The 21,445-nt window shown below is 39.9% G+C and overlaps 1 protein-coding gene across 12 annotated transcripts in view; it reads right to left on the reverse strand.

The window, feature by feature from the left end:
- Nucleotides 1-21,445, reverse strand: part of RBMS3 (RNA binding motif single stranded interacting protein 3) — a 703,891-nt gene that overhangs the window by 517,772 nt on the left and 164,674 nt on the right. The window contains exon 1 of one of the 12 annotated variants that reach the window (XM_086850726.1): nt 15,875-15,993. The exons of the other annotated variants lie outside the window; for them this stretch is intronic. The gene's annotated coding sequence lies outside the window, so the exon portion shown is untranslated. Of the gene's footprint in view, nt 1-15,874; nt 15,994-21,445 lie in introns of those variants that run through there. 12 annotated transcript variants of the gene reach the window in all.

The following is a 21,445-nucleotide window of genomic DNA, read 5'->3' on the forward strand; positions in this document are numbered from 1 at the left end:
AAAGAAGAAAAAATATCTTCTTTATTGAAGTATTAATAATAAAATTATTTTTTTCAATACTTCTAATAAAAGTAACAATAATGTTATCAGGAGAGTCTTTGAAGTAAAAAACATGAAAAATTCTGCAGATGAGGGTAGGAAAAAAAGCATGTTGCAACCTATAAATCACAAATTATTGCAACATTTTATAATATGGTATTTTTACATTCATTTGCATTAAATAATGTGAATGAAGATGTAGACACTGATCATGAGGATTTATCATTTCTGTCACAAAAAGTGTATCATAATTAGCAGTCTTGATAAAAACTCTTGGTTACAGATGCCAGATTCAAAAGGGTATTCCTATACACCTGCCAGATGTAGTAACTGTCCTTTAACAGCAGTGGCTTGCAGTTCACTTTGTATGATGAGCACAACGATGAGACTAAACACTAGGGATATCAATACCTAACAATGTGACCTACATTACCTACCAAATATTATTACAGCAATTTCTAATAAATACACTAATTATCTGACAAAGGTCCTTGCAAATCATGAGTGCAATATATTCTTACAAGTTTGACTTACAAAGATTTAAATGTACTTGAGCACTGCTTGTATGAAGATAGCCCCATTTAACAGTAGAGGGATTTGGGGTTTGTTGTTTGGGGTTTTTTTTAAACTAGTTACTAGACGTAAGTGATGGGACCTTGTTATTGCTAGTTCATTTATGTGCACAACATACACCATCCTTTCAGGGAATTTAATGAACCATGCAGAAGGAGGAAAAGAAAATATCAAAGGAGTTAGTGACCCTTGCCCCTAAAGTAAATTGTAAAGCCTTCCTAGAATTTTTGCCGAAGCATCTTTCTATATTTGCAATGTATCTATGCTAGAAGTCGACTGGTTATCAACAAAACAAAATTGATGTTCAACTTGGGAAAGCTGATTGAGGTGTCAAATGTCCACAGGTTTAGAGAACAATTTAATCAATACAAGAGGTGTAGGGCATGCAGTTTGTATTGCTGTTACTTGTCTCCTTTGAAGCTTTGTTGTTTATTTACAGAAGATTGGAAAGCTCCTCTGCATTTGAACCGACAACCAACCCACTGAAGTTCCCACATTAAGGTCAGATGCCACCTGAAGAAGAACTTCAGAGGGCTCCATCATCCTTCTCCTCTTTTTTGCAGGAAATAGCTTCAACATGCTTTAAACAAAAAGAAAACTACTCATCATTCCAACACAGAGCTCTAGATCCAAAATACCAGAATTTAGAAGTCTGGATCCAGATTTTGCCTTCTTGGATATGTCATTCTTCATTGCAAGCAGGAATAAATTGGACAATGGTAACATCAACTATTTGCCTAATTTTAGTTTTCAAGTATTTAAGCCCCATTGTTGAATCAAAAAGACAGTTGTTTTTCTTAGGACAATCTTTATAATACCCCAGTAGCCAGCTTGTGCAAATAGCATATTTCCACTGACTTAGATAAATAGTTGTAAGTGAAAATAGATCATATCACTTTGCACAGCAGTTTTGATTTACTCAAGCTGAGAATTTGAATGCAAAGAGTAATTTGGAGGTTAGGTTATTTCAATTTTTTTAACCTCTACTTATTTCCCTGCCGTTATTTGTGGTACAACCTACTAATATTAAAGGGCTGTATTTTCAACTTAATTTCTAGAGTTTCCTTCAATAAAATTGCCTATACTTACTGAAAATGTTGGGGGAGATGTAAATGCTTCACTTTTAGTAATCATTTTATAAAATGAAAACCCTTCTTCAGCATTGTACTTTGCCAGGAGACTAAATGTAACAATAGAACCAGACTGAAGGAAAAACTTTAATTAAAGGCAGAAAAATACTCTGACATTATAATTAGTCAAATCTAAACCTCATAGAGCAATGACAGGACTCTTCAGGTAACAAAAACATTGCCTTAATTTATGTTAACATGCTGTAAAATGCAGAGACATGCTGAAGAACCCAACAAATTTGGCTCTAATTTTCACTCTGACTGATACAGTAATTTGGATAAGTGGAGCTGTTATCTCCCAACAGAAAAATCAGGCACTTTGAAACCAGAGGAAGAGTGTAGAAGTGGAAGCAGGACACAGCTGTGCTCCTCATACCTCAGTACTCAGGATGATCCATGTCTACAGAAAACAAAACGAAAAAAAATAACCATAAACTCCAACCTAAAACCTATTTTTCTATCCAAAATCTGACATTTTATGTGAAATTGTTTCCCTTGTTATATGTCATTAAAAACCAAGTAATGCTGAGAGGTATCTCATTGTTTTGGGGAAGAAATAAAGAAATTGATGTCAGCAACACTGCACTCTTCAGAAGGGCTCAAATTATCAGTTACTAGAGTAAGAAATACATAAAAAGTGAGTAACATGAGACTGCAAATTTACAGTTTTTAATGAGCTCCACCACGGGAAAGTGGGTGGCTATTTCATGCCAAACTGGAACTCTGTCACTAGCAAATAGCAGTGGCTTGGGACCATCCTTTCCAAGCCCAGCTGCACATGGGCTCCAGGGTGGAGGGGCTAAGCCCTGGGCTAGAAAGAGAGACAACCTCCAGAGTGGCAGGACTTCACAAATGTCACTTATTTAAGATTACAAACAGAAGGGGCCCTATTATGCTCCACTGCAACTGCATCTGAAATACTGCTTGGCTCACTGGGCACCTCATCTCACAATAACCACATACAGGAAATTGAGAAGGGACAGGAGGAGGTAACAAAAGATCAGAGGTGTGACATTGTTTCCACTTTGGGAAAGAGACAAAACCTGGAGAACAGGGCAATAAAAATGTATTAAAGAAATCACGAGTAACATGGAGAAGAGGCGAGGAATACAAGGATGGGTTGCCCAGAGAAGCTACTTTTCAGACTTAAAGCCAGCAAATGAGCTTTCTCAGGAAAAGCCCAGCTAGGCTGTGCAGCTCACACCACCCAACACTTTGGTAGTCAGAAGTATGAACAGCTGCAAAACAGATCACAGAGGAAGGATCCAGTGATTACTGTGAAGATTAATAGCCTAGATGCAACCTTGATCTCAGAGCCACTAAGCCATTTATTGCCAGGAACTGGGTAAATAAGCAGCACAGCAGGACTGCTCTAGACTGGTGCTTTTCATATTCAATATGTATTCAGGTTTATACATATAACAACACGGTTTATTTAAGGGAATTTTAACAAGAAATTCTACCTAGATCTTTCCCAGGAAAAGCTGATCAAAAAAGGTTATGTTCCTATAAACACTTTTGTTTTGACAAAACTGGCTCTTTCCACCTAGGTGTTAAAAAAAAGAACATCCAACCAGTTCTTACACTCTGTGTGGCAATTCTCTCCTGTGCTACTTCAAACCTGGAAACATCCCAGTCAAACCAAAGAAGATACTGCAAAGTTCATAAAAGAAGCTGCTCACTGAGTCACTGTGTGCACAGGAGCTATATACAAGGTGAGCGCTCAGTTACATCTCCTGCTGACCAAAATACATTACATCTTGAGTTGGAAGCTTTAAATAATGAGATGAACATTCAGCTTGTACTAAAATAGATTTTTAGAAGAAATTTAATCTAAATCACTTCAAAAACAACAGTCACCCTCTTTCCCTGCCCTAGTTTTACCCTCTGTCACAGTGGCAAAACAAACACAACAAGAGAAAGAAAAGATACTGTGATACTGTGTAAGAATTTTCATTGTTTTACACAAAGTAGTTTAAATACTATTTTTCAGTCCTGCTGTCAGCCACAACAGCAGTTGATGTGGTTTATTAGAAACAGAGGGAACTTGCCAATTTAAGGCAGAGGTTTCAAGAAATAACAATTATACATATATATGTGTGTGTGTGTGTGCGCATATATATATAGGTATATAATGTCCTTAAACAGCTGGTGATATTCCAGTAGACAGCCTTATGTATGTTTATGAACAGAAAATAGCAAAAAGTCTCCTTTAGAAATTACAGATGCGACAGGGTTAAAAAGCCTTCCTGTCTCTACTTGGAACAATTCTAAAATCAGAAAAGAAGGAATGAAGGAGGTAGAATGAGGAAAGTTCACCTAAGAGCACAAATCAAGCAATCATTCCTTTGGAGCACAGTTATTTTTGAAGTTACCATATAGTTTTTCTTAATGTTAAAGGATTCTTAAGATCAACATCTAAGATTTTAAAGGCTTTAAGATCTTATTTTTAACAGTGACTCATCACATCAATGAGCTGAAATACAGATCTGTGTCTAAGATCAAAGAAGACACATCACAACCCAAATACAATTTAAACTTACAGTTTGCCAGTGTACCACCTCCAAGATATGAGCACATTTTTTACAAAACTATTAGGAGTTCCTCAGTGTGCACCGTGGTGAGATCAGCAAGAATGTGTCAAAGTTAAGAGAATATGCTCAACAGCATACCAAGTCCTCTTCATATTTTTTCTTTCTTTGCACATAATTCTCCTTTATTTATGCACTTAAAACAAGACCAGAAATTAATATTGACAGCAAAATAGCTTACCTTGATCTTGAAAATGTCCCCTCTTTTATACGAGAGAAATGCCATAAAATTTAGACAAACTACAGGAAGAGAAATATCCCATATTTTTCAGAGAAAAATGCTAATTTCCATTCCCAGTTGTGCTGAGACAGTGCCAGCGATTGGCTCCATATGTTTCAGCAATTGGAGTCATATTAACATTCTTACAGTTCTTTTGCTTTCGCATGCTTTGTCTTGTTTGCATTTGTGCAAACCCGGTAAATCCAGCATTTTTTAACACCCTCCCCTCAAAATAAAGATCAATTCAGTTTCTGACTGCAGTGGTTTCTCTGTCCCAATCCCAACAATGGTGATTTCTCCAGACAATGCAGGGAGGTAGAATGAAACCCATACCCAGCTTCCAAAATATATTCATTTTTTTAGGAAACTGTGGTTGAATGCATAGCAACATGCAAAGATCACTTTTAAAGGAAGAGCATCCTGGCTTCTTGTTACAGCAAAATGTCAATAGATTCTACTTGCATTTTGCCTTGGAAAAAAAAAAAAAAAAGGCAAGCAGAAGTTTTCATCCTGAGCCAGTGACAAATGAGCAGTAAAACGCTAGTTGGGCTGAGACAAAGCAGACTAACTTAATAACTGTAATTTTCATCAGCACTGGAAAATGAGTTGTACGATGGAAAACTCACATTCCAATGCATAACACTGGCAAATACATTTTTCCAAGACAACCTGTTTTTCTAATGCTGCTGACCACAAAGTCATCCAAGTGCATGGCTGTCTTCGGAGGGAGCTAGATGTGCTTAAGATGAGTGAAACTACCACAGCAGGAATTTTACATAAAGGGTTTGCCAAAGTTTATGCTTCATCATAAAAAGTACAGGAGGATACTAACTGGGAGTGAATGCAATAGTTCTCTTTCAAACAATATTACTAAAAGTCAGTGAGTCAAATCACAAATCTTCTGTCACAATAAATCTCCTACTGAAGTTAGTGCTGGGAGCAGGGAGGTAAGTAAGAGCAGAGCATCGAAGAGAGGAAATACTGCTTTCTTGGATTTTACTGCATAGCCGCTTATAGGATGGTAGATCATATCCCCACTCCTAAGTAAAAGATGAAACACCATCATAAAACAGTCTGGCATGAAACAAGTGCTTGTGGTATTGCTGGTACGGGGTTTTTCAATTTTAAAATCTGACAAAACCCAAATCTGATTCAGATTCCTATTAATTTAAAACAAAAATTCTTGTGTGACTTCCAACCAGCAATTTCTCAAACCAAAGCTTTGAAGTGCCACCTAACCAGCAATAAAGGGGGCGTCTATGCTATGGAAACACAGGGGAATTCAGAAAATTCCTTTCAAGGACAGTGGAATTTTTAGGACTGTGCTCCATTTAGAAATACCAAGCATTTTCAAAGCAGTAAAGAGAAGAAAAGAAAATAAAAAAGCCCCTCAAACTGAAAGCAGAAACCTTCTCCTAGCCAAACTACAGATTATGGATAGTCTTTCTGACATGCATTTCATGGTATTTACAGAACTTAAATAATGAATCTCGCAAGACACTGGTGACTGAGATCTTGCTGCAGCAAAGCCTTTAAAACATCTACTTTAATGTAAGTCAAGTGGAGGGAATGAGTTTTGAGCATGCCTCAAAGATTACTCTGATTATAAAGTCATGAGGATATGTCAAAGGAACAAAGTAAAACAAAAGACACTAAAACTAATCAGATGATATTTATGAAACACACACTTTCAGGACTAAAGTAATTTCTTTATAAAACAAACCAGGGAATAGTCAGAAAAGAGGAAGAAAATCACACTAAAATTGTGAAGGAAAATAACTGACAACTAAATGCAGCTGAATCACTGAGGAAGAAAACATAACAATTACTCTTACATTCAACAGATCTTCTTCCCCCCTGCCTCCAAAATGGGCTGACAGAAAATCTGCAGACGTAAATTATAGTGCCACATTTGTCAAATGCCATTTTGAAATCTTAAAAAACTATTCAAGTTCTGTTGGTTGTGAGAAGTGCCATTGCAGATTCTTCCCAACAAAACACATTTGGGTTAAAATCAAAATCAAGATTATGCAGAAGCATTAAACAATGTTGGCAAACTGACTGTCTACAATCAAGGAAAAACATATATAAGTAATCCTTATTGTCACGTTCTTGTACTGAATCAGGAATGAAGTCTCCACTATCTTTAATTTCTAAAATCTCAAATTCTATTATTTGAACACGAAAGGAAATACTTACTTCAACCAAGACACTTTGTAGTTTTAGAACATCTGAGGAAGATGAGCCATATTTTGCACAACCATATCCATCCTCAGTGGGGAAACAAGGGTGGAGAAAGTTTGAACAATTTGTAATGGAGCAGTGTGACCTTGAGTTAGAACAGAATTTAATCTTCAGTCCCCTGAGGCCCTAAATCAAAGACTGTGGTGCCTTCCAGTGCTTTACTCTTCAACTTATACATTTGGCATGAGGGCAAACACAGAATCCACACAACCCTTGGCCGCTTAAATACAGGATGCAGTAGTATTACCATTTGTCTCTGAGGTCTTTGAAGACTGTCATGGTTTTAAAGCAGTAACTAAAAAAATCACTAGAAAACTTACATATTTCTTGCTGTGAGATATGGATTAGAACAAGAGCAAAACAGGCTTAAAACTTAAAAGGAACAAAGAAAGTTTATTAACAGAAACTACAAGAAAAAGAAACCAGACTATAACTTCCAGAAACCCTTTTTCCCCACTACCCAACCATTCTCTTGTTCACATGGTAACATAGAGACAAAAAAAACCTGGTGGTTACAACAGTCTCAATTTTGCTACAGTCTTTTCATCAGTCTTTGTATAGAAAAAGAAGTCCTCTTCTGCTAATCTATAGAGTTTTTTCACAAGAAAACTATTTTCTCCATGGCTTTCTATTTCTCTGATGCCAGCTGTCTGGAAACTCTGCCATCAGTTCTCTCCTCCCATTTCACAGCACTCTGAGATGTATTTTCTGGGCCATGAAGTCCAGGGGTGTCATTTTAAGGCTGAGTTATTCAAAGGCAAAGGTTCTCTTCATCTGTTTTTGCGAGCTTCTCTAGAAACAGAAGTTTTCTCTTTGCCTCTTAAAGGCCACAAATCTTCCACTATTACTTCTCTTTTTCTGTTCCAGCATCTCATAGGATTACAACTACTTCACCATTTGCTTAAATCTACACTTTGAAACACTCTATTCCCCCCAAAATACTCTTTCATGAATTAAAGGAGTTTTTTAGAGCACTACTGCCCATTTCCATAGTTTTACCAAAAGAATATTTCAGCTTATTAAAGCATCTCCTTATTTCTCTCCTCCGTCTCAAGCTTAATTCCTTTCTTCACTGTATTTGGTAGTTTATGTTGTCTCATTACATGTTGATCACTCTCTCTCTTCCCCTCTCCCTGAAAAAAAGGATTAATCTGCAAGTCTCATCTGGGTAGTGAAAGGGTAAAAATCTTGCCCAGGTTTTGTGGCTGGTTCTGTGATCTCTGCCGGAGCAGCGGCTGGAGCTGTCTAGGATGGAAGATTTATTTCATGGCTGCTCTGGAGGAGCATGGCCACTGTCTCAGCACGCTGCAGGTCAATGGCTTTCCCTCTCTTTACTCGGCAGTCTCTGGTGAAACCCAGCAGTGGCAGAAACTGCAGCCGAGCCAGGGACCGGCCTGACCCGGCCTGGGCCTGCTCCCCGCCCCACCCTGCCCTCCACGGCCTTGTCCAGCCTGGTGGGGCGGGGAGGAGGCTGAACTGCAGCCCTATTACCTCTTCAGAAGCCAGAAACCAAAAAAAGAAATTCCTGGGCTTAGGCCTTAAAGTGGTGTTCACAAGTTGATCTCACTTTTTAATGGGCAAAACCACTGTCAATTCTCAGAAATGGCCAGTTATTGGCCAGGAGAAAAACTCCCATCAGCCTCCAGCAGTTTCAACTTTCCTAGCTCTCAAAACCAGCCTTAAAGGTGCAGAACTTAATATATAACATAAACCAGGCAATTGGAGATACCGGTATCGTAAAGTCACCCCAGGACAAAAACCTTTGTTGAACCTCCTCATCTCTCACTTTCAGTGAAAGGAATTTGAAGCAAGGTAGGGGTCAACCTCTTCTACCAGGCTACTAGTGACAGTGACAAGAGGACACAGCCTCAGGCTGTTCCAGGGGAGGTTCAGGTTGGGCATTAGGAATAATTTCTTCATGAAAAGGTTTCCAAGCATTGTAACAGGCTGCCCAGGGAGATAGTAGTCACCATCCCTAGAGGTGGTCAAGAAATTACGGGACACATTGTGCCCGTGGTCTAGTTGACAAGATGAAGACTGGTTAAATGTTGGACTTCATGATTCTGGTGGTCTTTTCCAACCTAAATGATTCTGCGATTTCCTATGGGATAACATCTCATATTTGTGTATCCATTATGTATATGGTGTATCCATTTTTTTCCTGTGTCCAGTAAGCACTTACAAGCTGAAGGACAAGTCACTATTGTGCACAGGGGTTCCCACACCAATTGTAAAAGGTGGCAGGTAGGTTTTTCCACTTGATCACACCCACAGACATTACTTGGCAAAACAGATAATGAAGTAAAGCAACTGGGTGACAGTAAATAACTGCTAAGGTGAACTCAGAGTCCTTTTGTTTTGCAAACGATACTGTATGCCTTTAATTACGGGCAAGGAGAAACAAGAGTACCTCCAAAGCAGATACCTGGAAAAGCAGAACACAACAGTGCCAGAACACTTCTCACTGGCAAAAGGATGATGAACAAGAGGGAGATACAAAATGCTCAGACATAATACTGCCTCAAATACTCAGCTAACCAATAAGTTTGCCTCCCTAACATGAACACTTGATCAAGTGCAAATATCTTGAGAAACAGAAGGCTTTACTACTTTCAGCACAGATGTAAAAAATGTTGGTATATTTCCGTATGAAATAAGTAAAGGAACAATAAGCCATCTTCTATGTTTGTAAGAGATCAACTATCCTGATTATGAAGGCAACAACATGAGGCTTAGCTTTTGCAGGCTTTTTAACTTAATTTCTTATCACCCTTGTTGATAGCAGCATCCCTTTTGTTTATATTTTTTAATTAACAAATAATCACACTGTTTCAGAAATCTGAAAGAAAGGGACTTCCACCCGGGGGTGAGATACAGCTGTGTTTACAACAAAGTCATTAGGACTTTTCTGTCAGTAGCTAACAGATCTCTTCAAGACTCAGTGGTCTGGCAGTCTGGACACGCTACAGCAAAAACTGAGCCATGAAAGGCCAAGCTCAGAGACTTCATTAATCTGTTTGGGCACCACAGAGACCTGCCAGAATAGAGCCACACCTAATTTTCACGGTACAGCTCCAAGGAAATGGCTCTTTTAGGAGAAAAATTATCACAGCAGGGGATCAGAGTGACAGCAGGAGACTCCCTTCTGTGTGAGCAACAGCTTTGTGAGTGGATCCAGCTTTTTGCTGTTGAATGTACCTGATTTCTCTAATGGACAACATGGAGAGTGGAGAGATTCTCCCTGCCACAATTCCCCCCTGTATAGCTCACCCCAAGCAAGTAATCTGGCCACAGTTACCATGAAGAACTAAATTCAAAAAGCAAATGCTATATTTTGGTCTGCACACATAAATATTAATGATCTCTGACCGACAATCACTTCTTAACGCCAATGTAAGAGGAGCACGCAATGTTGTTGTTAAGCTGATACATCATGCAGCTTCAATTTCCAAACTGGAGATGCTGACTAAATGGTCAATTTCATACACTCCTACAGGAAGCCAAATTATTCATTCAGAATGCCTAATTTTTATACATATTTGTATTCAAAATCTGTTGTCACCTGTTTGCATGAGTTGCAAAATGAAAGCTTCTACTTTCTCTGTTTTCTATTTAAACATTAATTTTTTCCACACAGCAGAATGTATCTCTTCACTGCTTCCACAAAAATCTTGTCAACAACCCACAATTAATGATACCATGAATTATTTCACTGAGATTAAATAATACCATGCGCCTCAACAACATTTTAAATAAATGTCCTCCACTCAGCACAAGAGGGAAGAGTGAGTAAGGCCAGCATCTGCTAAACCACCAGAATTTCCACACCATCCCTATTGGAAATACTTACCAGTTCTAATGAGATTTAGCAGAAGGCATCCCATGGAAAAAGAGGACAGCAGCTGGCAGAAAGGCTGCTTATGTTCCCTACAGGAGTTTGTGCATGCTCCCATTTGTCAGGGTCACTTCAAAGGCTTTGCTTCCTACTTTTTGGGAAAGAAGGCATACAAAAGGGACTGTGAAGGACCACTTCACTGCCTCTTTACCTCATTTCACTAATAGCTACTATGAAGGGCACTGGGGATTAGGAGTGGAATTATGATAACCTGTTACATACCCTCTCATCCAATGCCACTTGCCAAGGCTCCACACCCAGGTTGTGCAAAGTGTTGTCACACTCAGGGACACACACAGTTCAACCTCTGCCTTCTTTTCCCACCTCCTACACTTCAGGAACATAGAACAAAAGGTGCCTTGAACAAAAAGTTCTCAAGATTAACATTTTCAATGTAGCTACCTATTTAATTGACTTTTCTGGAGGATCTGTGTAACTTCAGTTCCTGTTGGGGAGGAGGTAGGGGTAGCTATATGAGAATTCCAGCCCTAAATGCAAAGAGGAAAACTGGTATTTTAAACATGTAGATTCATATGAAACTAAATCAAATTACTAACTTTGCTGTCCCCAGAGTTCCTTCAACTCCCACAAGCCCAAAAGAGAAGGTTATTTTTCAGCTGAAAGATCTCAGGACCCTAAAACTCACCTTCTGGGTCTATCACATTTCATACAGGCCATTTCAGAATGGGTTAACATTTCCAACATGCCTCTGTCTTGTCTCATTGAACTGAGTGGTTCATGGAAGTCTCTCTTGAGGTTTGTGTAGGGAGTTCGGAACAGCAGAATTGTGATTCCAGTTGACACTTCTTGTGAAGAAAGGGTAATGCAAAGCTATACACTTGCAAGAAATCTACAAGGCTTTATTTAAAAAGAAAGAAAAGTATTTTAAACATCTAAAGCATCTACTTCTAGAGTATCTGGGGACTCAGTCACAGGTCACTTCCTAAAGTCACACCAAAAACTGAACATCTGTTTTTGAGGACCCCAAGTGGCTCCCAAGCCCACTGTGACTCCCACTTATGTAGCAGTTCACGTGCAAACTTCAAAATCATTTAAGAACATGTAAAACCTTTTGCTTTTTTAATATTTAGAGAAGGAGAAGCACAGGACTTGACAGAGACTTTGCACAAGGACAAACAACTTGAACAGCCAAGGGAAGGACAGAACTCAGGTGCTTTATTCCTAATAAACTGCCTGGCTCTCTAAATCATTTTTTATATTGCCATTTCCTAAGTACACTGTGGCAGAGCAAACTCATTAATTTACTAACAACTGTTAGTAAACATTTTCCTGTAACATTTCCCCAGTTACCAGCTAATGTTTCATTTGAAAACTGAAGCTTTTATTGACGAAGCCATTTAAAATGTAAAATGAATCATGCAGACCTGCAAACAGGAGGGGAAAAGTAATCTACTGAAGAATTATACAGGGATGTTTCCAAACATGAGAGGGAAGGGCTGAGGAGACCTTGCCTGGCAAGACAAGTGGGAAAGGAGAGCTATCACCTTTAGCTGGCAGCAGCTGTTTTAACCTGCTTGACCCACTGGAATGTACGTGCTAGGGCCATGCCTCGCTGGGGCTCTGGCATCGGGACCATGGCAGCTTTCCTGTGGGCAGGAAGCTAACTCACATTTTTGTTATGCTATCCTGAAAGAAGTTACCATGGAGACTGGCATGAAAATGGCAATAGACCAGCGAGATAGAGATGGAAAGCTCCAGGGACACTGAGTCTGAGGTCTCAAACTCCTCAGGCCAGGCGCTGGGCTTTCCCTGCCCACAAAGTTCATCTCCATCCTCCCCTAGCAGCAGCCTATCAAAGAAGGTTTGATGGAGTAGGCAAATGCCAGCCATTAAAAGTAATCTATCACAGCTCATGAACACCTAGTTAACATACATGAGATTGCTTAAGATGTATTTGTGTGTGCAAAGGCTGTTAAAAGCAGTATTAAAATGGCACAGTAAAGGTTGGTGTTTATTTCCCAGGACAAAGCACAGAATGCAAATGGCTTTCCAGAAGAGTGTCTTGTCTTGGGGTTTTATTGAAGCAAAATAACATTGATCAAATACTGTTCTCTGATTCCCTATATGCAATGATCTTTCAAGAGAATTAAGAAAAAAATCTTATTTTTAATGGAATAATAATAACTCAATTGTTTCACATTTCTGGTTACTATGGTACATTTTGAGAAGTTCCAGTGGGAGCATCAAGAGTCACCCTTTCTCAGAGAAGGACCTGAAGGACTAAGGAATACTTTAACCAAACCATAACATGCACAAGGTAGGGAGGAGGAGAAAGGCAGGAGATTCCATTCCTGCCCAGAGATACTGGGAGCCTGCAGTGATGGGTGAGGGCTCTGGTATGCAGAACACATTGAACCTGAGGTCTGAAATATGTTCTCCATCCTGTTCTGTTTGCACACTGCTCTTTAGAAAACATTTACATAAAATTCAACGCTTAAGTCTCTGACCAGGACAACAATAAAACCTGTGCAAAAATAGAATAAAAGAAGGCTCAGGATGAGAGGAACTTCCCCATTCATGGTTTCTGGGGGATTTTTCCTGTGTGCTTTTTCTTTTCTTTTTTTTCCCTAGATGAAGGCAGAGCTGATAAAGCACAGGCTCCCCACCGCTGAGTTTAGCCAATGAACGCAACAGGATTCCAACACACATTTCTGCTTTTCAGACCCATTGTGAACTTTATGGACCATGTTCTTCCTCCATCCACAGGCAAATGCTTCAGGAGTGATTCACAAGCCCTGCCACTCAGTACCAAAACATGCTCCCCTGAGCTGGTTAATTTAAGACTGGAATTAGTCTCTTTGTGCTGACAACCTTTTTATGAAGGCAGCATAATCCCACAGAGCACTTACTGCAAGCATTTCAAATCCTGAAGTTTTATAGTGTTACTTTTTACAACATATGTGTATATTTGAAAGGTTTCTTTGATACATTCCTTTACAGCAGTACAAAGCATAAAATACAACCCACAGAGCTTCCAACTTATTGACATTGCTCCTTGCATTTGCATACATAATGGCAATGTCATCTAAATTGTTTTGAAGTACAATTTACTGCCTTAAATAAAATGTTGATTTTTAAAATATATTTCCGATTTTACTTTTTGCACCACAGTGCAAAAAAAGTAGTTTAGTCTAGACAAAAATGGTTGTTTAATCCAGTAATTTCTCTATAAACCACTGAAATAATGCCATCTATTACTGCATATGTGTCTCTGGAAAAACGAAGAGAATTTCTGACATTCTGGAGATACTAAGAAAGCCATAAGTGACATGCAAGTATTCTCCATAGAAAGTTTTGAGGTCACACAAGGAAACTAAAGTATTTTAACATACTGAATAGCTTAAGTTTGCATTTTATGACACTGAATAACGATACATACCCAGCAGTTTTACATGTCTACCTTAATTCCTCTTAAAAGTCTCTTTAGCAGCATAATAAATGCTATATGCCTGCTATGGCGGGGCTGGTCCTGAGAGTGCTGACAGAAACCCATCAGTCACAGCTCCTGGGAACACACCTCTTCCATTTTAGAAAGCAGCTTCACATATGACATTACTCAGACAGCAATGCAGGAAGCAAGTCATGGGGTGGGAGATGCTAAAGGACACCAAAGCTACTTCTACTCCTTTTGCCCCAAAAGAAATTATGCTGAGACTGTAAAATATGTTTAAAAAGAAAAAAAAAAAAACTCCTACTTGTTCTCATCCTATACCTTAAATCTTCAACTCAATGTACCCCAAAAGCTGCAATTTCAACTGCTTATCCAGTAAAGAAGAAAAGATGGACAAGTCTTTCCTGTGTAGCAAAGGGCATCATACAGTCTGCAAGCAAGTTGAAGACCTGATAATTCACTACATCCAGCTTCCAAGGAGAAAAACATGCCAAGGAAAGTGGGGAGTGGGAAGGCAAATATCTCATATTTCAAGATTACAAAGAGTCCTTTCTATTCTGAGCAGTCCAAACCAAGGCAAACTTTTTCAAACCAGAGAAAACCAAAAAGTGTGATTAAAAGTGTACTTATGAACCTATGAAAAAAATTATATATATATACACATATATATATATAACCAGCCCACTTCTTTACAATAAGATAATTTTATACCTGATTTTCTGGAAAGGCCAAAATAAAAACAAAAGGGTGAGAAAGGCACACCCAGCCATGCTATGAGTTCACCATGTGCTCCTCTGAACACCCATACAACAGTGTTGTCTCCTTTAAATCCACACTTAGTTGCAACTTTCCTCTACAAAAACATCAATGCTGATACTTTAGATATTCCTCTTTCCTGCTTTTCCAATAGACTTTTTCTGATTAATAACTTCTTGTTACAAAAAAGAGGGGAAAGAAGATAAAAAATCCCTTGAAATCAGAGACCCTTAAGATCTTAGAATTAACAGCAAGTGTGATAATTGATCACAAATTACCCTGAGAAGTGACTGCTGACCTTTGGCTAGGCTCTCCACTACTGCCACTCACTTTATGGTATTTTATAACCCCAGTAAGCACCTGTCAAACATATTAGCAGGGCCTTGGCTCACTACCTTCAAGAAGGTCACAAATTTTGAAAAGTAGGTGTTATAATTATTCATTTTTTCTGTGTATACACACACCAGTGCATGTTTTAACACTATCCTGTCTGGCACTCCTGCAGATGTTATTTGGGACCATTCAAGACTGACTAGCGCACCTCAGACGTTGTATCACTGAAAAGGCATTTGGATGAGGGACATGTTGCAACTGCAATAGAGTAATTATTATGCCCAAAGAATTCCTTCTACCTTCTTTTATTCACTCCCCAAATCTATTTCAGGAACTATGGAACTATTCCTATCCCTCTGACTCTCAAGCATCAATGCATGTGCTGCTGTAGGCAGAATACAATGGCAATGAAAAAAAGTATCACCATAGCAAAAATGCCTCTTCATGAGAAAAAAAAAACAGGCAGACATAGTTTTGTTCACAAGAATTTACATATTAAAAGCTGTATTTATCAATATTTGATTTAAACGTCTGTGCCTGCACATTTATTGAACAAAGCCAGATGGGTGCAGGCAGCTGCACATCTGTATTCATTAATAGAAAGGAAGAGAGATATTCACAGTCAGACACAGCAACAAATAACAGAATGAAAAATGTTTGGCTGAATTGTAAGCATTTTACCTCTGTTCATCAAGAAAACGTGGAGTCTTCCTCAGGCCTACGTTCATCTTTAACTTTAAGGACCAAAGTACTTAGGAGAGTAGCTGACGCAATCAGTAGAGAGAAATGCTTGCAAAGGTGCTACACCCCACTTAAAACATGATTAAGTTAACCTCTCCTCCTTGGCCACACAGGGAAGCTACTGTTCCTCAGTCAGACAATAAATTTCAGCCTCAATATTTAACTGCCAAGAATAAATTTGTGTTTATGTGAACTCAAATGATGAAATGCCTTTTATGGAGTGGGCTTACATTATCACAAATACAATTAAGTTTTCAAGGATGTTCTTAGCATAAAGGATTGAAGTAAAAACTTCTATTTGTCCTTAAAATTGAAGGCTAAAGTTCACTTTCTGACTGAAGCTGACTGCACCACCAATTTGAACATGACTTGTGATGGAAAAAGATGTACAACCCAACTTCTCTTGGAATGTGCACTGATGGAATCAAGGCAAAGTATCTTCTGCAGGAAGTCATCAGTTCACAGGTAAGGCCAACTGTTTAGGACAACCTATTTTTAGTTATCAAACAAATAACCTTTAGGCATGCAAAACAGCCATCAGTCTGATACCTACCATAAACAGGAAAGGGCAACTGCACACGTTTGGAGCACCTAAAGACGTAAATCTAAAGTCCCACAGTTTCCAAGAAACACAGTTGTGGAATTAAAACTATCCATGAAGCTCCTCCTAATTGCTAAGCATGCCAGGTATGCAAATTTTCAAATTAAAGATGTTTTCTTGATTAAGTGGGAGCTGAGTCCTTCACAAAAATTAATGGTTTCATAGGTGCTGATCACTCATAAAGCTTATGGCATTCTCTTAAGACTGTGGGCTGAGGAAGTCAAGTGCACTAAATGCAAAAATAAACAAATTCATTATTAGGAGAGAGCGCTGTCACAGGCAGTGCATTTTAGCTCTGACAGACCTTTTTCATGGGGAAGACAAGGGAATGGAGAGGAAGCAACTGATCTGTTCTGCCAGCATAATGCAATTCAAAAATGAGCCTTGCATAAAACTGAAGGCATTTTGAGGGAAGGTCTTCTCATTTGGATCCTCCTTACAGTACTTGCACATATTTCCAGATGAAATGGGATAATGTGACCTCAGCGTGGGACTTAGAGATAACACAGGACCAGTGAGAGATATGTCATCTGCCTTTGCACTCAAAAATACATCTTCTGGATAAATTACTGAGATTATAGAGCCCAAACCATGCATGGTTTACTCTGAGCGAGAAGAAAACTATGCCTTTCAGTCTAGGTCACTACCACTGATAGCACTCATACACAACAATGTAACTAGATACTATGCTGTGTGCAACAGAACTTAAAATTAAACACTGACATAATCATGGAGTTTAGATCATAACAGTCTCCTGCCAGTCTACAATATTATGCTTAAATCTGCCAGTAGAACATGGAACAACATAAATATTGCATCAGTGCTTTGGAGCTTACAGTATGTTACAACTTCGCTTCACAAAGAATATATTTCATGTACTCTCCAATGGAAGCTAATATTAATTCAGCAACTCACTGAAGTGCTTTATGCAGAATAAAGGCAAATACCTTAATGCCAGAAGGAAGAAGTTATTTCTTATAACAGGTTACGGAATAAAGCCTTGCAGCTTCCTACTTTTGGTGTGGTAGGAAGGACGCAGTGAAAATGGTGTCACAGCTCCAGCACTGGGCAGCAGGGACTGAGCATGCAGTGCAGACGTGGGAAGTGCTGTGCTTTGCATCCAAGAACACTATCTCTGCAGAAAAGCCTTAGCTACTTATCATGGTTGTTAATCACCACTTCTGGGAAAACAACAATGTGACAGGAAAAGCTTCAGTTTTGTTCCAAAATCCTCAATGCAAAAAAAAAAAAAATATATTTTTAAAACAACCGCTTTTTAATTATTTTTCTATGTCTCAGAAATGAAACAAAGACAGAAGCCCTGCTGATACCCCACACCGCATGAGAGCACACATCTAATTTTGCAGGGAAGGTCACTTCCACGTGTGGCATAAGTTATGCACAGAGTCATGACCTGCATCAGCTTCCCAGAGCCACCTAGGCAGGCTGCACACTGCAGCACTGGGGCTGGGCAGGCTCCTCCTGCCTCCAGAAGCTCTGCTGGTCCCTCAGGGCTGCTCTGCCCACCGAGGGTACACGTGTCCTTGTGTGCACTGCGCACTCCTTCCCTACACCAGCTCTGCTGCAGCAGTCTGCTGAAATCTTCACCCAGCCCTCGATTCTGCCCAAGTTTTAAACAGGCTGTCCTGACACCTTCCCTCACACACACACGCACACCTTGTCTCCCGAGGAGGAAATGAAGGGCCAGATGAGAGGTGCCTGGGGCAGCATTTCTCAAACAAGCGTACAGGAGCTGCATGGGAGGCTCTCCAGCAAACTGTCAAAGCTCCAGCTACAGTGAAAGTAGTATACTTGCAGTTCTTTGAAATTATATCTTTTCACGTGGTGACCACACATGAAGTCCCTGATGGTCACACATGGCCACCAAGGCAGTACTTGGGGATGCCTTGTTTACCAGCATGATTTTATGGACTTTTACTGCCAGAAAACTGGGATGAGGAGTACTGGAGGGGACAGTATTTACATAAAGGAAAAAAAGATCTCTCAGCCTGCCAGGAGCACAAACCCTTTGAGCCCTTCATGCATTGGCCCTTTTATGTTTTTTGTTCATTTCCTCATGACTCCACTGCAACCCAACACCCACACACTCAGCAAGAGACCATTTGCTTAGTAAGAAGAACCTGATGAAAACCCCAAGAAATACAGCTTCATGACTGAAAAGCTTCCTCAAGTCCTTTCCTAAAAGAGGGGATCTGGTCTTGATTTAGCTGAAGTCTCAGCTGTGGTTCCACACAATAGTAAAGCATGAAAGGTACCATAAAGGTATTTCCCACTCTGTGCTACCAATCACAGCAGCTCCACTCATCATCTTCTACATTATTTGCCCTTCACTAGTAGCCAGCACAGTCTGGGAAAGAGTAGACATTTCAGTCTGTTTTCCTGTGCCTAAGACCTGCAATGAAAATTATGCAAGCTCATTTTTTAATCACTTTTCCAAGACAAGTGGCCACTGGGCATTGCTCCTGCTGAGCTATGCAGTCGTCTCAGGCTGCAACCTGCATGACCACAGCAGCAACAAAGAGAAGGTGCCTGGCAAAATCTTCATCTCAGAAAACCAAGGGAAAGTAGGTGCAGCAACATCTTGTACTTACTGTACACTGAAAGCACAAATCTGACTGACTGCCAGGCCTCAGATCAGAGAAGAGCCACAGCTCCTGATTTGGCTCAAAAGAGAAACTCTCATGCATTTTAATAATTCAACCCTCTACAGCATGCCATGGTAGATGAAATCACATGTATTTCCTTTCCAGGGTTCTTTCAGTTGCTTATAAATTTGCCAGTGTTGCTCAGCCCAAAGCCAAGGACTTGGTTCCTGCATGGGAGAGACAGACCTCAGCCTGGCCGCAGCACCAGGTTGTCCCTGTTCTGGCACTTTCTCTCCTACCTAGGGCAGCAAGAAAGGGTGGGAGGCTGCAAGTGATCATTGCTCAGACAAGGCAAATCCCCTTTTTAGTGACCTAAAGGACAACCCTTATCTCCCCTAGCTGTCAGAAGAGATGAGATTCCCCAGAGGGTGCTCCAGTGATTCTTTACAGATCTGACACCTGAAGACTGGCTGCTTTGACTGAAAGATCAAGACCTAAGCACTGGGCTTGGCCAATTTTTAATCTCCTCAGTAGACCTCCTCAGCTTTTCCTGTTGCAGCTAAAGAGAATTCTGTTTCTGCTTCTTCAGTGGCTCCAGCTGCTGCAAAAGCTCTTTTTCTCTCACCATTCAAAACTGCCTTGTGCTACACAGTCTATGAGTATATAGGTAATTAAAGAGACCAAAAAATGTAAAAATTTTAAATGGGAAATTCTGAAGGAGGTTTTGCTACCTTTGACAGCTGAAAAATTAGTCAAGTTCTCTTCTTGAGAGTAAATCACTTCAGAGCAATCAGAAGGTTTATTTGGTTTTCAGCCAACCATACAGATTTGCTTTGTGCAACATCCTGTGAACACCTGAGAGTTCACCTGTGAATACATTGATTTCAGCTCCTTTCTCCCCCAGCTCCTGCACTGGAGGCAGTCAAATACCCAAACTTGAAGTTTGTATCCCACAAGGAACCATGGTCTCACAAATGATTTTGCACATAGGGAACAAAGAAACAACCGTCCCATGAAAGACTCATTCCCCCAAATATCTATAAACTTGAGTGGCACAACAAATCAGCCATCTTCAGATAAACAGAAGAGTTACTCTGTGTGATGCTAGCTAGGGAAGCTGCCCTCATGGAACACTTTGCTGCTTTCCTGCAGTTGCACACCAGCTCAGCTCCTCACCACAGCACAAATCACTACAGAGCACCTCTGCTTCTGGGTTTTAAAAGCTCACAAACCCTAAACTGCTTATCTCCATAGGAAAAAAAAAACAATCCTAGGCTAAAATTCTCCCATTTAGGTGGGGAGGAAAGGCATGAAAGCCAGACACTGTGGCAAAGCCCATTGTATTAAAGGACTGAACCCATCACTCCCCTGCAAGCACAACTCCCACACTGAGATCAGAATTCGCAGAGTCCAGGGTCAAGTTTTGTTCCAATTTTTGTTAGAGAAATCGCTTGGGGTGAGGCTCCGTTATCTGCATTTTTGAGAAATGCGATTTGCCATTCAACTAAACCAAGACCCATGTGATTCTCTCTGCTTCAACAACCTTTTAAGTCATTGTTCCCCGGAAATAAGAAATGTGCACAGTGTGTGTTGTAATCAACATCACAGGAGAATTCTGCTCCACTTTACACAAAACTTAGCCAGCATCATTTTTAAAAAGAGATATTCGGCATACACAGGTAAACTGACAGATAACAGTAGATACAGATCTATAATCTCTATTTAAGAACACAGGGAGGCCCTAGATCCAGCTCCCTCCTTCATCTCAGAAAGAAACAGCTTGGCAAATGGTTGGCAGCAGGGCATTTTACAGTTTAAACAACACACACAATCCACAAACGCAATTCTTACCTGAGAAAATCCCATACTGTGTGCTGACTGACATGTCTCCTGAGGTCATTTTAAAAGCTACTTGTGTCCTCTGTGTTTATTTTGCTGTAGAGTCGTTCTTTAATCTCCCAGTACCTATACATCAGGACCATGTCCCATCTGTCAGTTAGCTGATGGGCTGAGGCAGGGTGATGGAGAGCAGAAAGCAATGAGATTTCACTGCCTCTTGTCAGTCACTGGGAAGGGATGTGTGATTTTTTCCCTGGTGGAACATATAATGAAAGGCTGCCCACCACCACATACTTAAGGCAGACAGCAGGATGATGAGCTTCTCTGAATCTCAAACAATTTCAGCTCACATTCACAACTGTGGACCTCAGTGCACAAATATATCCTGACTGCTAGAAATGTCACAGTCATCAACAAGACACACTTAGAAGTGAGAGGAAAAGTCATAGGTGAAGAAACAAGAAT

Source organism: Cyanistes caeruleus, chromosome 1, assembly GCF_971803275.1.
Source record: "Cyanistes caeruleus chromosome 1, bCyaCae1.hap1.1, whole genome shotgun sequence".
NCBI lineage: Eukaryota > Metazoa > Chordata > Aves > Passeriformes > Paridae > Cyanistes > Cyanistes caeruleus.